Source organism: Falco rusticolus, chromosome W (genome assembly GCF_015220075.1).
Source record: "Falco rusticolus isolate bFalRus1 chromosome W, bFalRus1.pri, whole genome shotgun sequence".
In the NCBI taxonomy this organism is placed as follows: domain Eukaryota; kingdom Metazoa; phylum Chordata; class Aves; order Falconiformes; family Falconidae; genus Falco; species Falco rusticolus.
Window position 1 is genome coordinate 24,105,786 of NC_051209.1, and position 10,059 is coordinate 24,115,844.

Genomic DNA, 10,059 nt, shown 5'->3' on the forward strand with positions numbered 1-10,059 from the left:
AAATCTAAGGCTTTTAGCAATGGATTATGATTTCAGAAAGGGGAAATGGTAGAGAACATACTTGCTGAATGAATATTTCAGAGTAATTTTTTACTTATTTTTTTTAACATCTTTGCTGGGTGACAGGTGATAATGGCCAAATAACACACTGCCAAATCTAAGAAAAAGAATGTTAAGCTGGATAAAACTGAACTTGTTTTCTCTAAATAAACAGAAAAAAATGTAGCGTTTACAACGTGTCTAATATTTTTGTCCCCATTCTTAATTTTGTCACATTGATGCTACATTTGAGTGACAAGGAGCACTTAAACTCAAAAATTTTAATTTAATAAAAATTATTTTATTCGACATTTGTGGATTGGTTTGGTTTTGTGGCTGGTTTTCTTTCCCAGCTACATGCCAAAATATTCTCTCTTCTAATTGCGTCCATTGTCTGAATCTCTGCAACACACCTGCAAGATACCATGGTAGTTCAGTAAGGTCACGCAATTTCCTCTTGGCAGGATCCTGTCGCGACGGAGGGAAGACACAGTCGCTCAATATGAGTGATCAGCAGACTTCCTTTATTGTCCCTTACAGTCACCTTTTATGCCTTCTTATAATTAGCTCATACATATTACAAAAGTTAAGCTCATTATTGGTTAGTTACCTAAATATCAAGTCCGCCCCTAGTTTCTCTTCTGTAGTTTTCTGTTCCCACCTGCAACATTCTTTACCACCGAAATCTTCCTGTTACTGTGTAACAAGGACAGCCAAAGACAGTGTATTTTGCTTTACTTCAGATAAGCTGAGAGCGATGTGCATTTTTGTCCAGCCAGCTGGACTATGTCTATGTGACCCTTTTCAGCTAGCCAGTTATCCACAATTCCCCCGTTTTTATTTTGGGCGACATAGGCTTGGTTGACCATTTTCAATAACAGCGTTTTAACACAGGAAAATACACAGCCAACTTATAAAATCTCAGTTCAGAAGTATAATTCCTGAAATACTTGAAAAATAAAGTTAGCTTGAAGCTTTAATTTAGATGCTCTTTCTGTTCCAGTGATATAAAAAGTTTAAAAAATTCAAAGGTAATTTTAAAGTTCTGAACCTGGACTGATGCAAGCTCAAAACCCAAAAAGAAACCAAACTGATGTTTGACTAGGAATATTTGCAAATATTTTAGTGGAAAATCCCTGACCATTAACAATTTTCTGTTCAAATAACAACTGCCCTTATGCAACCAACCAGTCCATACATTTTCTGAAGAATACCTCATTGATATCAAAGAATTAACAAAGGGAAAAAATTAGTTCTAAGCTATATACATTCATAAGGGGATTTTTCAATAGTTACATACAGATTTACACACTAAGCCATAATGGCTTGTAGGTGATACACACAAGAAGAGTACGTTGCTTATCTGTCTGAATGTCTATGCTAAATTTGACAACTATGCCACAAGCCAAGCCTACATGGGTGCTGTATGTTATGCACGTTCCTTAACAAACAGAAGTATAATAGGTAAATTCCCAAGATCTAGTCCCCAACCTAATTATATTATTTTGTAGCCAATTAAGGAAAATAACACAAATGTGCATATCTACATGTGCACACACCTTTTAGTTCAGAACCAATCTGTGATAAAAGGCCTTAGCCTTATGGCATCATCGAATCTTAACGAGTACAGTAATTAAAAATGCAGTCTTACTGTAAGTGCGATTTATGCTGACATTCCCTCAGATGCTACACGTGAGTATTTCTCACTCAACTGCCTCAAGTTAAAATAGTAGTATTTGTTAATATGTATTAAAAAATCATTAATTCTCTACAATAGCAGTTGACTTCCATAACACTATGTAAGCAAAAGAGGCTTAAGATGGGTTTTCTGAATACTAACAATTTATTTTAGACTGTCTAAACTCAGGTCTTGAAAGATTTCACTCTGCCAGACATAGAAACACTGTTGCACTCCAGTTGTGATATCCCTTTTCCCAAGTTGTCACATGCACATCTCACTCAAGCAACATTATTGTTAAAGTTTCTCCCTGCTACATAAAAGCATATTGCACTTGTAGATATAAAACAGCACCCTTACTTAGATTATTACCTTATTACCTCATAACTCTTAGCATACCTTGTATCTCTGATTTCATCACTTCAAAAATTCACCAGAAGCAGATAAAACCACAGCCTCAGACTAAACTACACCTTAACTGCTGATTCAAATAAAGGCATTCTCTTCAGATATGCCTAATGCTTACAAATAATTTTGGCTGGTTTTGATCAAAAAACTATTATTACAATAATGATCAAAAATAATAATCCTGTTTGCAAAATGCCTTTAAGCCAGCCTCCTAGTCCCAACCAATTTCCACATTCAGAATACAGCATAAATACAGAATACAGAATTATCTCCATCAAGGCAAAAAGGCTTCTCTTTAAGCACAGAGATGTTTGCTAGTTCAAGGCAGAAACCCATTTCTTGTAGGGGACATCTGAAGCACTTTTTTTTTTTTTTTTGTGGGTTTGTAATGAATTCCGTATTTTTCCTTGAGGAGCTTAAGCTGTTCCTCTTGTTTCAGGAGTGTTTCCAACTCTGATTTGTCGAATAGGTCCGTATTTCCCAAAAATATCATACATTTCCTCCGCTGTGATTTTATACGGCAGGTTCCGAATATAAAGGATCCGATTGACCTCTGGGGGCAGCCGGATGTCAGCTCGCTTGGCCGCTTGCATCGCCATGGCGCCGATCGGAGGGGGGGTGTGTGGGTGCCGCCTTGGAGAGAAACCGCGGCCGGGAAGGGGCCTGCCGGGCCGCGCGCCGCCGCTCGCCGCTGCCGCGGGGGACCCGGATGCTATCCCATACGCTAATAACCCGGGTAATGCCTTTTTACAATCTATGTCCTGAACGCTCCGCTTTTCTAAAAAGCATATGAGCGAATCGTACGTCGCTTGTCTCTCCATACCTTCGTCAGCGCTGTTGCAGCCTTTGCGAGACTTCGGCGACGCGTGGCCGGCGGGACCCTCTGTAGGTGCTCCCGGGCGCGGGGACTGTGCCCTTCCGCCTCCTGCGCTGCTTTCAGGACCGGTACCCGAATCTCCGTCGAACCGTGGCTCGCAGGTTCAGCCCTCTCTAGGGTCCCTGTTCGGGCGCCATTTGTTGCGACGGAGGGAAGACACAGTCACTCAATATGAGTGATCAGCAGACTTCGTTTATTGTGCCTTACAGTCACCTTTTATGCCTTGTTATAATTAGCTCATACATATTACAAAAGTTAAGCTCATTATTGGTTAGTTGCCTAAATACCAAGCCCGCCCCTAGTTTCTCTTCTGTAGTTATCTGTTCCCACCTGCAACATTCTTTTCCCACCACAGTCTTCCTGTTATTTTGTAACTTTTCCTTTACTTCAGATAAGCTGAGAGCGATGTGCATTTTTGTCCAGCCAGCTGGACTATGTCTATGAGACCTTTTTCAGCTAGCCAGTTATCCACAGGATCCAGCTGTTCTCCAACACTGTAATCCTTGAACTTTCTGCTATTTTTGATATTTCCTGAATCCTGAAATTTTGAAATCTCTCTTCTTGGAACTGCAGACCACATTCAGTCCTCAAATACACGCATACAACTCTCAGCAATTTCAAAAGGGAGCTGTTCATATGCACAATGGAAACATCTATAGACTTCAAAGGAACAGTCAAATTGCATATTTTTCTCTTGGTGGGAATTTTGGTTTTGATGTTTTTTGTGATGATCATTCCCTCAAAAGTTTGTCCTGGAAACTCTGTCCTTTATAGCTTAACTGGTTTCCTACTCCATTCCTGATACTAGGAAAGAAGCAGATAAATCCATAATGCACTGACAGATTCCTCTGCTCAAAGACAGTATTTTGCTATAAACAAAGCTTTAGCCCTGGATGGCCAAGTGTTTCCAATATAACTAAACCTCAGAAATAAGATAATCCTTTCATTTTCAGAAGAGGTCTTGTGTTGGAAGAAGGGTTCGCCGGAGTCAAGAAGACGCTCAATATGAGTTATGCATCTTGCTCAACTTTATTAGTTTCTAACACTACTTATATAGAACCGATACACATGCATATTTGTAAAGCAGAAATATAATTGGTTAGTAGTCTCTAAACACGCGCGGTTCTCACACCCCTAATTATCTTGACTAAAATAAGCATTCTATCCATGTAGCCAATTGTCTTGCTGTGCTTCAGCCTTGTAGTTTGTTACTCCCTATATTCCCATACCGCTCCCTATCTTTCTTGGCCCTGCACCTGCTTTCCCAGCATCTGTATCTTGTTACAGCCACGGCCTGTTGGCACAACATAATTCTTGGTCTCAGGATTCAAGAATAGCTCAAGGCTACCTTTCTTGTTAACTTCAGCACAGCAACTTCAGTACAATTCTGATTATTCTAATACCTATTCTAAAGCCTATTCTAATACCAGGCCTGGATTGTGCAGATCTTCAGAGATTCTAAGGCCATGCTTCTGCAGCCATTCTTCTACAGTCTTGCCTTCTTTTCTCTGCAAATTCCTTATCTAATGTAGTGACGCTAAAGCCATAAAGCACGTCTACTTTATAGTTAGACCTGTACTTGCAAAAACAGTGTCTGCTTTTACTTGTCCTCCCTGATGCCACCAAGTTTAGAATTTATCATCTCTTTCATATTTACTGGCCAAACTCCTGACATAATCTTTCCTCAGTCTGCTCTGTTCAAATGTGGATTAGCAAGGATCTACATGGTCATCAATGAGGTCACCCCTCAGCCTTCTCTTCTCCAAGCTGAACAAGCCAAGTGACCTCAGCTGCTACTCCTAAGTCTTGCCCTTGAGACCTTTCACCATCTTGGTCGCCCTCCTCTGGACACACTCTAATAGTTTGATGTCCCTCTTATATTGAGGTGCCCAAAACTGCACACAGTACTTGAGGTGGGGCCGCAGCAGTGCAGTGTACAGGGGGACAATCACTTCCCTCGACCAACTAGCTATGCTGTGTTTGATGTACTCCAGAACCTTATTGGCCCTCTTGGCTGCCAGGGCACACAGTTGACTCATATTCAACTTGCCATCAACCCAAACCCCCAGATCTCTTTCCGCAGGGCTGTTGTCCAGCCTCTTGTCCCCCAATTTGTATGTATAACCAGGATTACCCCGTCCCAGGTACAGAATCTGGCAGTTACTCTTGTTAAATTTCATACGGTTGGTGATCGCCCAGCTCTCTACTCTATCCAGATCTCTCTGTAAGGCCTCTCTACCCTTGAGGGAGTCCACAGCTCCTCCTAGTTTAGTATCACTGGCAAACTTACTTGATGTACATTTGACTCCTGCATCCAGATCATTTATAAAAACATAAAAAGAGCACTGGTTCTAAAATTGAACCCTGGGGCTCAATTTATTTGGAGGTTTGCCAAAGAGTAAAGGCCAGTGATATTACAAACCAAACCAAACCACATTTCCCCTTCATCATTCTCGTTTAAATTACAAATTAGAGCTCTCTATGATCTCTCTGGTATGGGAGAGAAGGATAGAGAATGTCTGAAGAGAGATGTGCGAGAAGAGTATAGAGAATGTCTGAGCATTACTGATGGGAGATAAGAGAGAGGAGGATGGAGAATGTCTGATCTGGCAGGAGATGAGAGAAAAGCTGGGTACTGTGAAGGAAAGTAAGAAAGATAAACATGGTTATCTAGTAGTCAAAAGGTGTCTGCATGCTTGTAGTGATATATAGCTATGTAACTGCATGAATGGTTTCTGCCCTGAGCCTGGTGGTACATACAGCTGGAATTTGTATCTGGACTCAGAGGTATAAATATGAGCTTCTCTGTACAATAAAGGGTCTCTGGTTGCACCACAACTGGAGTCCGTGCCTTCGTATGCCACACTCTGGGATTTTGCTACTCTTCAAATTCTGATCATCTGTCTTTAAGGAGGGATTTACCCATTTGCTGGGAAACATGCAAGGCCCTGCACAGAAGATTTGGACTTCTTTTTACCAGGACTGTTTCCCTACTGCAGTGCTGACAGTGGGATCACATGGTAACTCAGCTGAAGATGGAATCAGATGAAGATACCATCTATTTCTCCTGTACTAACTGGATCAGACTCAACTACGTTGCAGCTTTGGGTGTAGCTATGTCTACAGACAGAAGCTGATGCTATCCAGTATTTCTCCAGAAGACTTAAATCAGGATGAGAACTTCTTTTGTGTGAGGCTAAATGTCAGGCCTTCTACTGATGTGTACAGGGAGAACATCGCAGATCTCTGAGATGTAGGGGGTCTCATCCTGACATGCTTTGATATGAACACTCGGGATTAAGGCTTGCCCATACCATCAGCAGCATTATTGTGACTTTTCACTCTGTAAGCTGTGTTTGTGCTGTTGTATGGAGTGTTCCCATAGTGTTCTGGAGAATTTTGTTGCAAGACTTTCTCACTAGTGTGCATTTCTTTATGCAGCAGGCTGTTCTCCATCTTGAACTGTCTCCAATCTCATTGGATCCCAAAAATGCTGGAACACATATCTTCCAAACTACAGCTGCTCTCAGTAGTTATTTCTGCTCAAAAGCTGGTAGGACTTTAAACTTCCCTCTAGCCTGCTGACTTGCATTTTATTAGGAGACAGAATTTCAAAACGCCTAGGAAAATACTCCATGCCTAGTAAATATCATACAGGTCTAAAATTTTTTTATGTTCCAGAGTCTGTTAATACTGGTGCTAATCTGCCTTGTTTTAGCTTCTGCACCAACTCTGCCTCTATAATAGTGTACTCTGTTGTGATAACCAAAGATGAATGTATATATTCTCTAAGACATTTCTCTTCAAAGGTTTTAAGTATGTCTACACTGTAGCCAGAGCTATGACAACCTAGCACAAATGTATATACAAGGCAGCTTTAACATAAGCAGGTTGGGTATTTAGAATAGTATAGCTGAAATAGCAGGGAAATTACATACAGGCTGGATTTACACTAGTTTCTGTGGTGAGGCTAGCAAGTGACTCAAAATGCACTAGATATCCTTGAGATGGAGAAAATAATAAAGATAATAAGTATCCATGGGCTTCCCTGATCTGTATGAAAGAGGGGAAGAATGATAAATTGGAATATTCTGGTGGGAAAAAAACCAACTATGACAGTGTTCTTGTGATTTTATAAATCACAGATACTTAATTAGGTAATTTATCATGCTTAGAATCTTCAGCAATACAGAGAAAGCAATGAGGATTAATTGAACAGCAAAAGACAAGTTTCCTGACACACTCCTAAGGTGTTATCTTAATTGGAAATCAAATTCCTTGTCTGATAAGAAAGTTTTGAAAGTCACAAACAATGCAAACAAATCTTGATGCTTTCTTGGCTCAGTGCAGATTTTTGTCACCTTAATAGATGAAATCTATCAGACTCAAGCTAAGACCTTCTGAGTATTGGCTAGAAATTATATATTTACCCCTTAATCACAAATTGCATAATTTAAGTCCATTACTCAATCTATTCTTAGCCTTTTAAAGAATGTATTTAGAAATTTTACCATCCAAATTGTGACCCAAGGACAGCATTGTTGGCTATGCTTACAATAGTTTGTTATGCTCATCTCAGCCAGCATATAATACAATGACACAAGGCCTGCAGAATCTTGCAGGGGTCAGATGGCCTGGAAACATACTGGAAATAAGAGTGATTCATCCGGCACTCAAAGTTTTCCTCCCTCAGACCAAAGGAACAACAGCTTACATGTTTATGGAAAATGCCAGGATTGCACACTAAAAAGCTAAATGGTTGAAAGCTAAGTGGTCTTCAACCCACTCTTTTCACCCAAAAGGCAATCCAGATATCCTCAGATAAATCTTTTTCCATACATTCAAATTATTTTAGTATAGGCCTGGTGTGATCTTGCAGACAGACCTGGATTATCAGTCTATTGATCTCTCCATCAGTATATCAGGGACAGAGAGGATGGAACCTCTAAGGCTACTTAAAAACATCTGAATTCTTTTCTTGTCATATGTTCCACTAATTAATCAGAAGGCAGACTGTATTCACTACCACAGGAACTATAATTTCCTTTTTTTAGATTAATGTAGGCATTTTGTCTAAATGAATGCTTGTTCTGTGGTTTGTGGCTTCCCCTGCCTAGTTACAAATGTTCTTGATTAACTGAGTTGAATTGTTGATGTGGCTAAACATATTGCTTCCTCTTTCCTTGAATAACACCTTCCAGTGCTCCACTATAGTCTTGATATTGCTGCACAGCTCAGTACACTGTTGTCCTGGTTTCAGCTGGGATGGAGTTAACTTTCTTCTTAGTAGCTATTACAGTGCTGTGTTTTGGCTCTGATGTGAAAATAATGTTGATAACACACTGATGCTTTTAGTTGTTGCTAGGTAATGTTTATACTAAGTCAAGGACTTTTCAAATTCTCAGGCCTTGCCAGTGAAAAGGCTGGAGGGGCACAAGAAATCAGGAGGGGACACAGTCAGGTCAGCTGACCTGAACCAGCCAAAGAGGTATTCCATACCATGGGATGTCATGTTTGGTATATAAACTTGGGGGATTAGCTGGAGCCAGGGGATTGTTGCTCGGGAACTGGCTGGGCATCGGTCAGCAAGTGGTGAGCAGTTGTACTGTGCATCACTTGTTTTCCTTTCTCCCTTTTCCTTTGGATTTTACCCTTTTCCCCCACCTTTCCATTATAACTGTTATTATTATTGTTGTTCTTACCTCTTTATTCTGTTTAAATTATTAAATTGTTCTTATCTCAACCCTTGAGTTTTACATTCCTTTCTGATTCTCCTCCCCACCCCTCCGGGTGGGGGGGGAGTGAGCAAGCAGCTGTGTGGTGCTTGGTTGCTAGCTGGGGTTAAACCACAACTGTATTCAGAGCCAAGTACGCATTTCCTTTATAAATCTATTTTGAGGTATCACAAAATATTATGACTGGACTTTTTCACTCTTGTCCTCAAAGACAATATTACTTTTGGGGAACTGCTTGATAAAATTATCTTTGTTTAATTATGAGATATTAAGCATATTTTTTAAAGTTAGAAATATTGCTTGCATCTTTGCACTTAATGCAAAAATCAAGTAATCTTAAAAACACTTTTAATTTCTCAAAGCTACAAATTGTTCTTTCTGTCATATGGATCATTTTCCCTATCCCCATGCACTTGGGTGGAGTACCTCAGAATATGGTTTCTATAAACAAATTGAAGAATTGCTTTGTAAACAACTAAAGAGAGCTGCAAGCACCATCATTCCCAACTCATCCAGCCTGCAAGACAGGACTGCTCCAATTGTCTCTCTTGTTGCAAACTGTTTTTTATCTACCACAGAGACTACTGATTACTTTCATACAATTTAGTAAAATTATTATACTTAGAATTTTCTCACTACAATGACATGTTTAAATTGGAAACTTAGGTTCTGTATCATCTGAGCTTTCAAAGAGGGATTCTTGAGTATTACTAACAGAATTTTTCTTCATCAAGTTCATTCTGCCTTTCACTTAAACAAACTAACTTTACCAGTGTACTTGTTTGCCTGAAAAGGAGAAGAATAACTTTTATGAATGATTCCTTTCAAGGAAAGACTGATTTATATTTAAACTACTGGGTCCCCTCAGCAGTAGGAGAGAGATTACATTACATGTTCAGTTTATCACACATTTGTAAAGTTTACCACACAGTAATAACTCCACATGTTCTACAACTGCAATAATATTTGGTTGCAGAAAATTCTTCAGTTTAGAGCCAGCATAAATATGCAAAGTTTACAGTTTTCCCCCATAAAATGGATGGGCTATCACATATACTGCAGCTATACTGGTTCTGCTGTACAATGCAATTCCTTGTACTTAGAAACAACCTCAAAACTTCTCTTATATCAAAACTGTTAAGACTAGGCACTTTGAGAATTTCAAGTGCAGATACAACTATTACTATAAAGTATACTTTTGGGTAGATGTTTCATTGCTACTAAGCCATCACAAACTCAACAATACTTTTCTGCTGCCAGCTTCTTGTCTCACTTCACACACAGACATACTCTAAAAAACACTTTTAAAACTTTTGCCAGAA